Here is a 13,783-nt window from a genome sequence, read left to right on the forward strand (position 1 = left end):
AAGAAGTGGTCCCACTCTTTTTTCTCTTCTCAACCCACAGGTGAATTTAAGGTACCCGAAAGACCATCAAATTGCTTCAAGCACCTCCAGTCTCTGTTACTAACAGCTCTTGGTCTGTTCTCAGGATGGAATACATGCACATGCTGAATAACTTTAAAGCAACTTTTTTTCAAAGCTCCTTTCCCCCCAAATCCTGTAGGATCTGGCATCACAGTATCCCCTGGAGCAGGAAATGTGTAGATTTAATTCTTGCAAATTAAAGGTTGAACAGTTGGAAAGTGGAAAGATAACAATGAAACAGAGTAAGAAACATTAAACAGAGTTAACACAACATTGAGTTAACACAACACAGTTTCTTGATTCCTACTTGGAAAGCCTGTAGGGGTACCAACTTTTCACACACCCCCACACCAGCAAGGAAACTTTATCCTTACATGAAGCAGGAAGACTACCATCAACAGTTCAAAACTAGCAAATAATTTAAAGGCCAAAATATGAGCTACTTTGTGGGAGACGCCAGTTTGCAAATGCAGAGAAGGCACACGCCACTGCCACCCAAACTCTTCTCCCTGTCTCCTCCCAGTTCACCATCAGTGCAAAAATCAAGTGATGAGATTACCAACTGTTGCGAGTGGTACCAACTTTGAGGATCAACTGAAGAGCATCCTGAAACAGTCGCTGTGAGCTCCTGCACATGCAGGAAATAGCTAGAATGAAAGCTTAAGCCCAAATTCAGGAAAACTCTTGGTTTTAAACCCAGAAAGCACCGTGGATACCATCTCCTTCAGTAGCTATCTCGGGATGCACACACTTCCCCCAGGGAGTACTGTGCTGCCCAGAAAGTGAGCAGATGAAATAACCTGCAGGCATTTCTAGTCTGTGCTGGGTACAAAAAAGTCTCTCGAGATTAAAAGCTTTATATACAATTATGCATCTCCTGTGTCATGCAACCCTGCGCTGGCAACTGACAAACAGAATGGTAGTTACTAACAGAGCAACACAGCTAGACAGTAAAACTTCTAGCAGCAATACGCATCTAAAAATCACCTTTTTAGGCTGATGGATTCCCTGGATGTTTTTGACTCCTTGAGGAGCTGGTGAATGGATCTCTGCCTGCTGTTGGTGCTGCTGCTGTTGCATTCCCTTTGTCAGTGTGACCTTCCGCACTGGCTGCCGTTTCGGCTCCGGGGGTTGCTGAGGCCGCTGGGGCCGGCCCTCTGGGTGAAAAAAGCCAGCATCCTCTCCCCCCTGCTGAAATCAACAACACAACAGGCGCCTCAGTGTCCGGGCACTGCCAACCCTCGCCCTGAGCAGCCTCCTGCCACCTCCAGCCGGCTCGGGGCGCACTGCCCGGCACCTCGCCCGCCAGAGCAGACCCAGGGGCGAGGGCCCAGCCTGGAACCGGGGCCTGGGCCTACAGCAAATGCACGGCAGCTGCAGAACACTCTGCCTGGATCAGACTTCACCGTAACTGCGATGGGCAATAATGGCTTTGCATATACAAGGTGATTTCATTTCTCTTTCCAAGTCATTCTTCCTTCCAAGGTTACATATGAACTATGGTGTGTAGGTTGTGTTTTGTCTTGGTTTGGTTTGGTTTGGTTTTTTTTGGTTTTTTTTGTTTGTTTGTTTTTGTTTGTTTGTTTGTTTTTAATTTATTTATTTGCTTGTTTTGTGCTTTCTTTTTTAATTTATTTTGTTTTGTTTAAAGAGTCATACACATTGCAGAAGAAGGAGCAAAGAATTGTGAAGGCTGGAAGAACCAGGCAAATACTCTGCTCATCTTTAAAACTCCAACCTCTCTTTAGTTAAAAGCTGGTATTTATGTTGAAGCGCATAATTATTCTGCCAACTTCTAAACCAGCAGCCTCGTTCCTCAGAGGCTGCCCCTTGGAACAGTTCTTCCCCACTGTGTTTTTTTTGTTGTTTTGTATGACTTTTATTATAGATATTTATAATCACAAGCACAAAACACCACCTTAGTGTCTCTCTCACCCAGTGTAGCTCTTTCCACTACATCTCAGTGCAATCAAGTACAGTAAAAGTGTAAGCTGAAAGCAGTGAGAAATTATTCCCTTCCACTGCCTCTAGCCAAACAGTTCAGGTTTTTTCTTACAAATAGGCAGGTGACTCTTAAATTTGTGTCCCGCTGTCCAGATCAGATCAATCACTGAAAAACATCCCATGAAGCAAGAAAGAGCAAACCTCAACAAAAGGCTGGGTATTTTTGCATTTATAAAGCACATCATATTATTGCATGGTTTCAACAGCAGTACTTATGCTGGACTCCAACTTTAGGACCCAAAGACTAGTGAACATTCTATCTGCATGAGGCAGGCTTTGTCTGAAGTCCATGACCAGCCTCAGGTAACCCTGCAGAGGCTCTCAAATAGAAGCCATGTCTAAAAGGGGGGAAAAAATAAAGTTATGAATGCATCTTTATTTACATAGAGTTTGGTGGGTTTTTTTTTTTTTTTTTTTTTTTTTTTTTTTTTTTTCTCTTTCCTTTCCTTAAATATTCACAAACAAAAACTCCTTTTGTATCCATAACACGTCACAAACCAGAGGGTTTCATACCAACTGGCACATTTCTTTCAGATAAGCAGACAAAATAAAAGGTTGGAAAAGGATAAGGTTTAAAGTCTAAGAGTGAGATTATCTTGATTAAGAATATAAGGCATTACCTCTCCACCAGGACTAAACAAAAGCAAAAGAAACACCTAAGTCTCTTCACCATCATTTAAAGATAAAAAGTCTCTTACAGGCCATACGTAAGATAGTCTCACGTTTGCAAATTCACTAGTTCACAATTCACATCCCTAGATCAAATCTTCTGTATTTTCAAGTATATGCAGGCAACAGCTTCTCAAGAACTCAACTATTTCTATCCCAGACAAATCAGCCTCATCACCCCCTTGTACTGTTTACAATTCAAAAGCACAATCTGTCACAGGGAAAATTTTGAAGCTCTTCCCAGCTAAGGACTTTCATCACAGCATCCAAAGTGAGAAAGCAACAGAAAACTGCATCCATTTTTTCCACTTCTAATCACATATCTTTTTGTCTACTAAACTGAATGGCTCTGTGGCTTCACAGAGAATTCTGTATATCAATCTTTGAGAGCAGTAACTACTGAGGAACTATAAAGCTTTCCTTTCAGAGTTTCTCTCTTCAGCTCCTGCTCAAAATTATTAAAGCAATAGCTCTTCCCCTCTCCTGAAAAACCCAAATGTAAGCACACAAACAAAACCTTACCAGTAAACCAGCACTAAATCCTCCTCATTTCAGTATTAGTTCCTGTATCAGCATCACTATAAGCCCTACGCCCTGATCAGATAATTTTTTATTCAACCCTACAGCAGTTAGAAGGTGATGAAACTAGGAAGAAAAAAAAATCTACGAGGAATTTAAACACAGTAATTGGGAGTTAAAATCTAACCTCTAACTGCCTACTCTGAAAAACAATCATAAATATTGCAACCATTTCTTTCCAAACTGAAAAGTGATCCCAGTGCACAGAAAGAGCATCTGAGTGAAGTCCTCAGCTACCAAACTCAAACATGCTCTTTACTGAAACTTCAAAAGCAATCATTTTCCCATAAAGGACTAGGATGGCCAATGTCCTCCCAATATTTAACTATCAAGACCAATTATCACCAAATAAAACTAAACATACAATTCTAACAGAGTTAAAGGCATAAGCACATGATATTGGTTCACAATGATGAAAAATCAGAGTTTGTTTTCTTCCTTGTTGGGGTCTAAAATGCCACCTTTGGGCTAGCATGATGCTTATGCAAAAGTCTGAAAAGGTAGAAACATCTCCAGAATTTTTAATTAATACATACATACCAGAAAACCTATACAAAATAAGAAAGAAAGTCCATAGGGTAAGAAAAGGGGACAGAGCAAGGTCTGCTCGTTCCTGCAACATGAAGAAAGAAGACAACTGGCTTAAAACCTTTCTTTATACTACTGTTCTGAACACATAGTGCTTTTTGAGATGACTCGAAGAGGGGAAGCAGAGCTAAACCCACAGCAACACTTCTCAAGGGGGTCCGTGAGCAAGTGACTTGCTGCTCAAGGACTAGCAGCACTCTCCACCAGTCACCAGTACATCATTTCCCATTACAGATAGCCCTGGCTTCATCTGAATCAAAATCTGGTGGTTTTCTTAAGATAATGAAAACCAAACATGACTCCTAGTTCATTCTGTGCCTAGCAGGGAAAACAACACTGCCTCAAACAACAAATTCTAGCACCAATTCCTTTTTCACTGGTTAAAGACATGACAATGCAAGGACAAGCACTGTCTAAGCCAAAATGAACAACCTGTGCAGTAGTATTTAGTGGCAAACTAGACTCACCACCAACATCACCCTCTAAATTTCTACGCAAGACAATTGGTGGCTTCCTCAGGCACGTCAATAGAGAACTAAGTCAAGCAAAACACCCACAAAAGCTTTTAACATCTGGACTTAAACCTGTAACATCTGAGAACAGGTCACATACTCATATGAGAACGTTAATGTCTGAGAAAAAGACTGTATGATTGTAAAGGTGACTATATACCTTGATGTCCGTTTTCCACTCATGAGGCATTCAAGTAAGCTGCACCCAGGAGGTAAATCAAAGCACACAGCAAAGCTACAGAGAAGCAGGTCAGTGAAGCTGTACCACAGAAGGTACCCCAAATGACATCTAAAACATAGCAGCTAAATCTCTCCTACTTAAAATATCTCCATTCTAGCTCGTTTGAAGTGATCTTTTGCTTTTCCTAAAGACAATTTCTGCATTGCTAATTTTACATTAGCTTACGTCGCTACCCTCCCTGAATTTAAACACACAGCAGCAGAAGGAGATACTAAAATTTTAAGTCTTCTCTTGTCAAAATACTTTTTTATTCTGTTCAGGGAAAAGTGTAAAAATTTCACATTTCAAGTACTGCAAGATTGTTAGTGATGACAAAATGACACCTTAATTTCCAATACTGCGTGTAATTAAACAAAACTCAAAAGATTGAGGCAAAAGAGTTTGATCTACATGGTGCATGGTTTTGAAACTTCTACTGTGGAAGTCTGCACAGTTTGATCTGAAACTGGACTGACAAAGAAGAAAAAAATATGCCATTCAATCGCCACGAATTTAAAACTGATTCCCTGATCCTTATCAAGGCTGCTTTTCAACAGTGAGACTCTCTTACCATACACATATATAGTCAGTGTTGTGCTTTGAGAAACATGAGGGCCATTCTGTCAAATGAGAGATCACAAATTCTAAAAGTAGAATTTTATGATGGATCGCTTAAATTTAGCAAGCTGAAGCTCTCTCTCATAATCATTATGACAGTTCTACAATGAAGTTTATTTGCCACCAACATTAGCAGGACAAATTTATTTATAACAAATGCTTTAAAATGTACTGATAAAAATGCCTATTGATACTGTCAGAGCTGCTTGCAATTTGACAGATCAAATCTTATTTTCATTCTTAAACCCCATGAAGGAACGGTATCACCAACGTGCATTCTGTAGTGAGCAAATTGATTAATCCCCCTCTATAGAAATCTCAACTCTTGATTACACCTATCAGACGTTAAGCAGCATTATTCTAGAGTGACAACACTTGACAAATTCCCAAACCATTTTTCTCAGCCTTTGTGGCCCTGCTAGCTTGTATTAACCCTGATGAAAAATTAATTTTCCTTATCTTCCGCTAAACCCCAAAATCCAAATCCGCCAAACTGGCAACTCTTTCTGTAAAGGTATTATGAAAACCTCTAAAAGATTAATTGCATGTCTTCAGGTGACATTAAATTAATTTCTGTACTCGTGACAGACATTTGATACTCAGTACTGAGAGGACAGATAACATTGTCAGGGTACACAGAAGGACAGTGGTGCAGTGTCCCAGGGCAGGCTCTTAGGAATCCTCCCCCCGATAAGGCCATACTTCACTGTCACGGGCACTGTTACTGATCTCGCAGCCCACGGACCTCACTGCACAGGTTTCTATTAACTACAACAATGCCGTGCCTGTCCCTGGGATCTTCACACAGCCAATTCAAAATCACCCAGCAGCAAAGGGATGCGCACGCCGGAGAAAGCGCCTAAACGAAACAAACTCCGGGGGATTTGTGCAAAAAAGGACACCGAGAAGCAAAACGTTTTCAACTGTCCTTAGCTGCACTGTAACTCAAATTCTCTGTACCATGATGGTGTAAATCTTGCAGGGAAATCTCAATCCAAAAGTGTCTTGTAATTGATTTCCTTTAAGAAACAAAAAGCCCCTCATCTGTTACCATATAAATCAATTATTTCTAGAAATGAGTACCCTCTCCAGCAGTCGAGGCAGGGTCTGCAGTAGTGCAGTAGTCAAGGAGGGAAAAACCATCCTTGGGGTTACTAAATCGATCTGCACTTCAGGGAAGATTACATTCGCCATCTATATAGGTTTCCACATGCAAACTTATATGTACTGACACTGCAACTGACTATAGTAAAAGTTACAGACATCTACACAGACAAATGTGATCCCTGTGTGAAAAGAGATAAAAACAGTAAAGCAAAAAACACATAGACTAAGCAAGACTATCATCTAATATACCTGAATATTTCCTTACTCCAATTATCAGAAACATATATTAAAGGCAAAACCCTAATAATTAGCTATTTCTCCAGCGGGTGCTCCAAAGGCTTTACCACTTTGCTACAGCCAGTTGGCAGGTTGAGGACCTGTGAAAAGAATCACAGCACGTGTGGGCTGGAAGGGACCTCCAAAGGTCATCCAGTTCAACACCCCCCACCATAAACAGGGACATCTCCAACTAGATCAAGCTACTCAGAGCTTCATCCAGCCTGATCTTGAATGTTCCCAGGGATGGGGCCTCCATCACCTGTCTGGGCAACCTATTCCAGGGATCTGTCACCCTCATACTGAAGAACTTTTTCCTAACGTCTAACCTGAATCTCCCCTTTTCTAGCTTAAAGCCATTATCCCTCGTCCTGTCACTACAAACCCTTGTGAATAGTTCCTCCCCTGCTCTCTTGTAGGCCCCTCTCAGGTTTTGGAAGGTCGCTACAAGGTCCCCCCAGAGCCTCCTCTTCTCCAGGTTGAACAACCCCAACTCCCTCAGCCTGTCCTCACAGCAGAGCTGCTCCAGCCCTCAGGTCATTTTGGTGGCTCTCTGCTGAACAAGTTCCAATAGGTCCATGTCCTTGTGCTGGGGGCTCCAGAGCTGGACACAGCACTCCAGGTGAGGTCTCACCAGGGCAGAGCAGAGGGGCAGGATCACCTCTCTCCATCTGCTGGCCACAGTTCTTGTGATACAGCCCAGGACTGGATTGGCCTTCTGGGTTGCCACGGCGCATTGGTGGCTCATGTCCAGCTTCTCATTGACTAGTACCCCCAAGTCTTTCTCTAGTGGGCTGCTCTCTAGCATGTCCTCTCCCAGCCTGTATTGGTAACGTTGGTTGCCCCTCCCCAGTTGCAGGACCCTGCACTTGGTCTTGTTGAACCTCATGAGGTTCACCTGAGCCCACCTCTCCAGCCTGTCCAAGTCCCTCTGGATGTCCTCCCACCCCTCTGGCATATCAACTGCAAGAAAGGAGCCTAATCACTTGCCAAATATCCCAAAATCAAGCCATGACCAAGCACTGTTTCTCAACAGCTGAAGATCTGTTTTCAGTCTTCCAAATGTCAATGAGTAGCACCTGGAGATCTTTTTTTTAAAGGCTTCTGAAGATCTCCCAAATTCTACTTTTAAATTCAGGATTAGCAGTACTTAACTCCTGCTTTCCTGCCAGGCTGGAATAATGATGAGGTGCCCATTCTCAGTGTAACTGGTTAAGACATACTAATGGTCTAGTTTTGACTTGGGAGTACACACAGAAATAAGGTACATCATGCTACGCAAGTAATAGAACAATCAAAACATTACCCATTTCACACCAGAAGAAAGATGCTTCTGGTGCTGGCCAGTGAATTATGGGTTATTTTTTCCCAGCCTAAAACTTTTGCATGGGGAAAATTTACATCAAGCAAAAGCACCTGGTCCAAGCAATAAATAAAGTGCAGAACCAGTTCCCTTCCTGTAGCAAAAAGACACTGATGAGCTGCTTCAGTAGGCCATGATGCGATGACTAACTTCTGTGCCTTATGGTGTATGAAAAGTCAGAACAGCAAGAAGAAAAGGTCTTGCAGAAAGAGCAGCCAATTCCATTTAATCCCATGTATTAACACAACTCTTACCTTAAATATCTCATCTGTCTGAGTAAAACCAAGGCATGAAGGAGGACTGACCAAAGAGATGTTAGCTACACCCATGCTACACTGGGGTTTCACCAGGAGTGACCGAAACAGAGTTGATCAGATGTTGACTCATGATTAGATTGTTTTCCAAGCGCAACCACCCACCAGCTCATGTGGAAAAAAATATAAATCCTACCATCAAAATCTATAGCAAAAACCAAGGGTCTGGATGCAATATGTAAAATACTCTCAGAAGTACCTTCACTTCTACAGTAACTGCCTGCAAAATACGTAATGGAGGTGTCAAACCTTTTTGAGCAAAGTTTCCTGGTTCCATTTCCAGCTGCCAGTCCAAGGCATTTTTCATACAGAGAATTTTAGTGGAGACTGGAAAAAGAAGAGGCTCCTATTGGAAAATACCAGTGATTCAAAACTTCTGATGGCCCAAAGCTCCTGAAGGAGCACTTGTCAGCCAGATACCAGGTATGGCACAAAATCAGTACTGGATAGCAGAAACCAGTACAACTGGAGCTTGTACCACGTCCAGTTTTTGTAGAAGTTAAAACTAATGGCAAGTTAAATCCTTCTGCTCTGTTGCCCTAAGCAACTTGTACAGTCTTGACATGGACAACCCACATTATCTCCCTTGCCAACCACTTACAGCATCAGGATTCTCCCCATTGAGGCACATTTCTGTACTAAAGGTATGGTCCAAGTGGTCAAGACTGAAATATTATTTAATATTTCAAGAAGTCACAAATACTATTGTTAAGTTTAAATTGGACAAATCTGCATGTTTCCCCCCAGGTTAAGAGATTGCATTCAGTTAGTTTTCATTTGAAAACTAGCTCTCTCTCTTTGTAATGCAATTTAATAGTGTTACAGTTGCCTTTAGTAATTTCCTATCAGGAAACTGGGCTGTTAGATGCTCTGTAACACCGACATCGTATCGATACACAAGAAGAATTTTGCACTAGAACAGTTACAATGGCAGAAAAACTCTCCTTTGAGACTTAACATGAGTGACAAGCAATGCCAGGCACCTTGCTTTCAGGGTGTTCAGGAGGAAGCAGCACTCTTCTTCAACATACAATTTAAAAGTCTCCTGAGGAAAAGCAAAAACCTGTCCTGCAGTCTACAATAGGAAATGCTTTATTGCACTTCAGTTCCAAGTTATCCACAGCAACCTTAGATTCAGTTTAGGTATCTCTTCCCCCTTTCAAGGATTTTATTATGAACTCATAAAAAGTACTATCTGCATCTGGTTTGGCTGTCACCTTAAGTCCCTGAAGTTGTTAGGTGTGACCACACATGCCCTTTTATTTCATTTTCTCAGTAACCAAATATACCCCGAACAGCACAGCCCAGCCCATCTCACTACCCCAAGCCACGAACTATCCTGTTTCTATAGGGACCATCCTTGCTGGATGTCTGGGAGGACAGGGTTTACTGCTCATTTCCAAGTGTTTAATGAAAAAATGATGCCTTTTTCATAGTTGGAATAGCACAAGGCTCCTCTGGCTTCTTTTTTTAATTTGTTATTTTGTTTGTTTGCTTTTGTTGTCGGTGGTTTTTTTGTTTGGTTTTAAGGTAGACTTAAGAAATTAATGCCCATTTGTGAAATACTTCCAGAGAGGAATCTCGCAGGGTGGGGCAGGCCCAGTCCTCTTTTCAGCAGCATTTACATCAGCACTGCTTCAAAGCTCTTGCCCATTTTGTCGCTCTCAGCGACAGACACTGAACCTGGACATGCAGGTATCACGGTTCCTGAAGCTCCTTCAGTCTGCTGCTGATGGAACATGGACATTATCCATGCCTCCTTCAAATACTGGGATACAAATGAACTACAATGCCTTTTCTGCTTCTTCAAATGTCATAGGACCACACATGGCAAGAGTTCCTGTGTGGTTTCTTGCAGCAGGTAGCACTGCAGAGACAGTTAAGGGGCTCTCTCAAGAACTTGTCATGCAAATGACAAAAATTCTAAGTGTTTGTAGTTCCTGACATATTTAGATGAAAGGCGCTATAGAGCTTTCAAGTCAAATATTTTTAATTAAACTTGAACATACACATGCAAGTAGAAACAAGTACAAACATTAAGCAAGTGTGGTTGATGAGGTTACAGTATCAAACAGTAATCATCTCAATCAGTATTTTTTCCACATTTAGAATTCCATATTCATCTCGCAGACTTCTCAGTCACTCTAAATATCAATAGTCTGTCTTGACTCCAATTCTCTTTTTCCTTTAACAATCCGAGGAAATTTTTTGTGACCTTTTTAAATAAAACAACTTGCCAAATCTTTCTTCAAGCTTTTCAGATGAAGCATCATCTCAGGTTTTCAGGAATTATCATCACTAATATGATACTGCTTCTAATCCAACAGGGAACACTGAGGTATTTTTAATATATTTTTATATACGTATTTATGAAAAAAGCTCATTGTGCAGCTTTCCACAGAGACAAAGACTGGAATGTTCTCGATGCAGCATGAGAAACAGCATTTTCAGGCCTCTGAGACAGACACACATCTCACTGAGTATGGCGGACCATTTTCTGGCTAGAGAGAAATCACCCAACAACAATATAAGATCACTAAATGACACAGAAATTTTAAGATACTCCCATTTCCCATGTAGAATCTCCAACGAAATGAAAAACATGTTCATCACATATTTCATACAATCTTAGTATGTTGAAGGTTACAGCTGGTACAAACCTGTTCGTCTGGGACTAAAGATGTTCCTAATACAATGGCTTAAGGAATCCAACTGGGCTTGGTACCAGAACTATTTACTGACAGACTGATCACAGGGAGAGCAAAGGCCGCCACCACAAGGAGCCATGGTGTTAGAAAAGATGCCCCATCAAGAGGGAATGAAGGACATTAGTGCTCAGAAACAGGTAAGAGATCTGTAAAAAGCAACAGCCCTAATGAGGGATGTAAGCTCTTTCCTATTTCTCCAATTATAACACAAATAGATTCAAAATTGCAGCAAGAAAATGTAGTTTGGTCCCTAAGAAAATCCTCCTAAACGCACGTTAAGACAGTGGAACAGAAGGCCAAAGACATCTCCGATAATGGGATCTCAGAAAAAGGTTGGGCAAATCCATCAAGAATGCTACAGAGCTCATCCCCGCTTCAAGACAGCAGGAAAATATTTCTATGGTCCTTTCACCCCTGTTTTTTATAATTTTATGATCACACTTAAGTGATTTATTAGGGCATTTCCTCCCAACAAACAGTCTGCAATCTCTCTGAGTTTATTCTTACAAATATGTTTAGGATTGGCTTCGGGCTCCTCACCAAGCCAGGAGCCAGTTTCCTTAGTAAAACATGCAAATACTGGGCAAACTCGCTGAACTCCTGGACCTGGGGAGGACAGCTTTGGAGTTGTGCCACACAAACCATAACACACACTGGAGCCATCAAAAGATATTTATTCCTCCATTTAAAAAAAAAAAAAAAAAAGTTTTTCTGCTAAACACTACCTCATTTTCCAGGAACATAACATTTAAAGGAGTAATTAGAATGATTAAAATGGAAAACTATTCATTGCACTGCTATTCCTGCATAAATTACAGGAGTATTAGAAAGGGATGTAGCATATGAATGTTGGGGGGAGGCAGAGGGCAGGATTTGTTTAAAAAAAGCATCAACAGACAAAATCAATAATGACAGTAGCCAAGATGTCACCCTGATATGCAGACACATTCTGACATACAGGAAATGATGAATCATTTTCTACTTCCCTTTTCTTTAAGTATAAGAAGCCACAAGTTACAGTCTCTTATACATCAGATAAACTGGGCAAATTAAAATATTTCTTAGAATTTAGTTAGAAACTGTGATTCTTACAATTCATTAAAACTCCATAAAAATACTTAAACAAAATCCTCTAAAGAAAAAATATTGTGGAAAGAGATGAAAGGCCATTTTATTTTCTTGACTAACAAGGGGATACCTCTACCTGGACATCAGAGATCAGTAGTACTGCAGTGCCCAGAACTCATTTAGAAGCTTAGACTGGGGAAGACATTGCCCTCAAGAGAAGAAACCATTCTCTTCTGACAGTATTTGAACACCATAAATGTCACCAATACACTAAGGTGTACAAATACACTAACCTCCTTAACTGATAAACAAAAACCATCCCCAGAAACACACCACCACTTAATCCTGGTTCCATGGATGGTCCTATTAAATTAGTAATAGACCTTGTTACCAGCTCCTGGTTTACATTAACTTGGTCTAGATAGGGGTTAGGATGGGTCTGGCCTCAGTCAGCTTCTTCAACTGACAGCTCAACTACCATGCTGTACCATGGCTGAAAGAGAAAGGGCTCTCCCAGGCTTTACCAACATGAACCAAGAGAGATTCAAAAAGGAAACAAAAATTTTTTGGAAATCACAAACTATCTCACTCCTACATGGGTGTTCAAAACATCTCTGCACAGAAGAGCTCCAGAAAGGAGAAAGGGTTAAGTGATTAGACTGAGAGAAAGGGCAGGGCTGCTTAACTGCAGAATCAGTGCTTATAAGCAAGAGATACCAGCCATCCTTTAGCCAAAGGCAGGGCATTAGAGGAAGTGCTGTTACATGATTAGGAAAATGACCATGAAAAATGAGATTTGGCTTTCTGCATTGAGGCAAAAGTAGTGAAAACAAAGAACGTGGTGGGAATAAACATGAGAAGTGGAAGTTAAATGTGATCTGTAATCTTTATAGTACTCAGTGTCCAAGCAGCTTTTAATTTTCTTTAAAGTCCTGTCAAAGTGGACAGGACTGCCCCCCTACCCTTTTCCCCTCCCAACTTATTATTTTTCCCTGTGTGGTCAAAGAAACAAAGTCATAGATTCAGCTTGTCGCTAACCGATTAAGAATTTATCAACTGTCTTGATCAGTGTTAAACAGCTAATTGCAATGTTTGCTTTTATTCTCCCACAGTGGGGAGGAAAACTTAAAATGTTCACAGCAATATAAAGAAGAAAGGCTACCTGTAAAGAACCTGCTTCACCTTGCTAAAACCTTGGTATCTGAAAGTTAAGGCGGACAGAGCAAATCCAACCCTGCACACAGTAAGAGAGGTATAACAAACCTGCCATACCTCTTACAGGCCACTGGGATCCCTGCAGATATATTTATATAAAGATATTTTTAGCCCAACAGAATTAATTCCTTTAAACTTTTAATACAATGGTTTGGGTTGGAAAGGATCTTAATGATCATCTGGTTTCCAGCCCCCATACCACACCCAGGGACATCCTCCAAGCCAGGCTGTTGTCAGCTCTATGTAGTCAGTAAGGCCCTTTATGTCAATATTTCCAAAGACCACACGGCCATTACACAGATCACAATTTTAAGTGTATTTAAGTTTTATGAGCTGTAGAAAAACATTTATAAAAGGTAGTTAAGACTCCTGCATTTCAAATTCCTCCCCATTTCTACAGAATAAAGCCTAACCTCTAAGGTCTTGTTCAATCCCTGTTAACACACTGTTCACTTTGTTACAGGCTTACAGCAGTTCTGCAA

The sequence above is a fragment of the Merops nubicus genome, unplaced genomic scaffold (genome assembly GCF_000691845.1).
Source record: "Merops nubicus isolate BGI_N331 unplaced genomic scaffold, ASM69184v1 scaffold19211, whole genome shotgun sequence".
Lineage (NCBI taxonomy): Eukaryota > Metazoa > Chordata > Aves > Coraciiformes > Meropidae > Merops > Merops nubicus.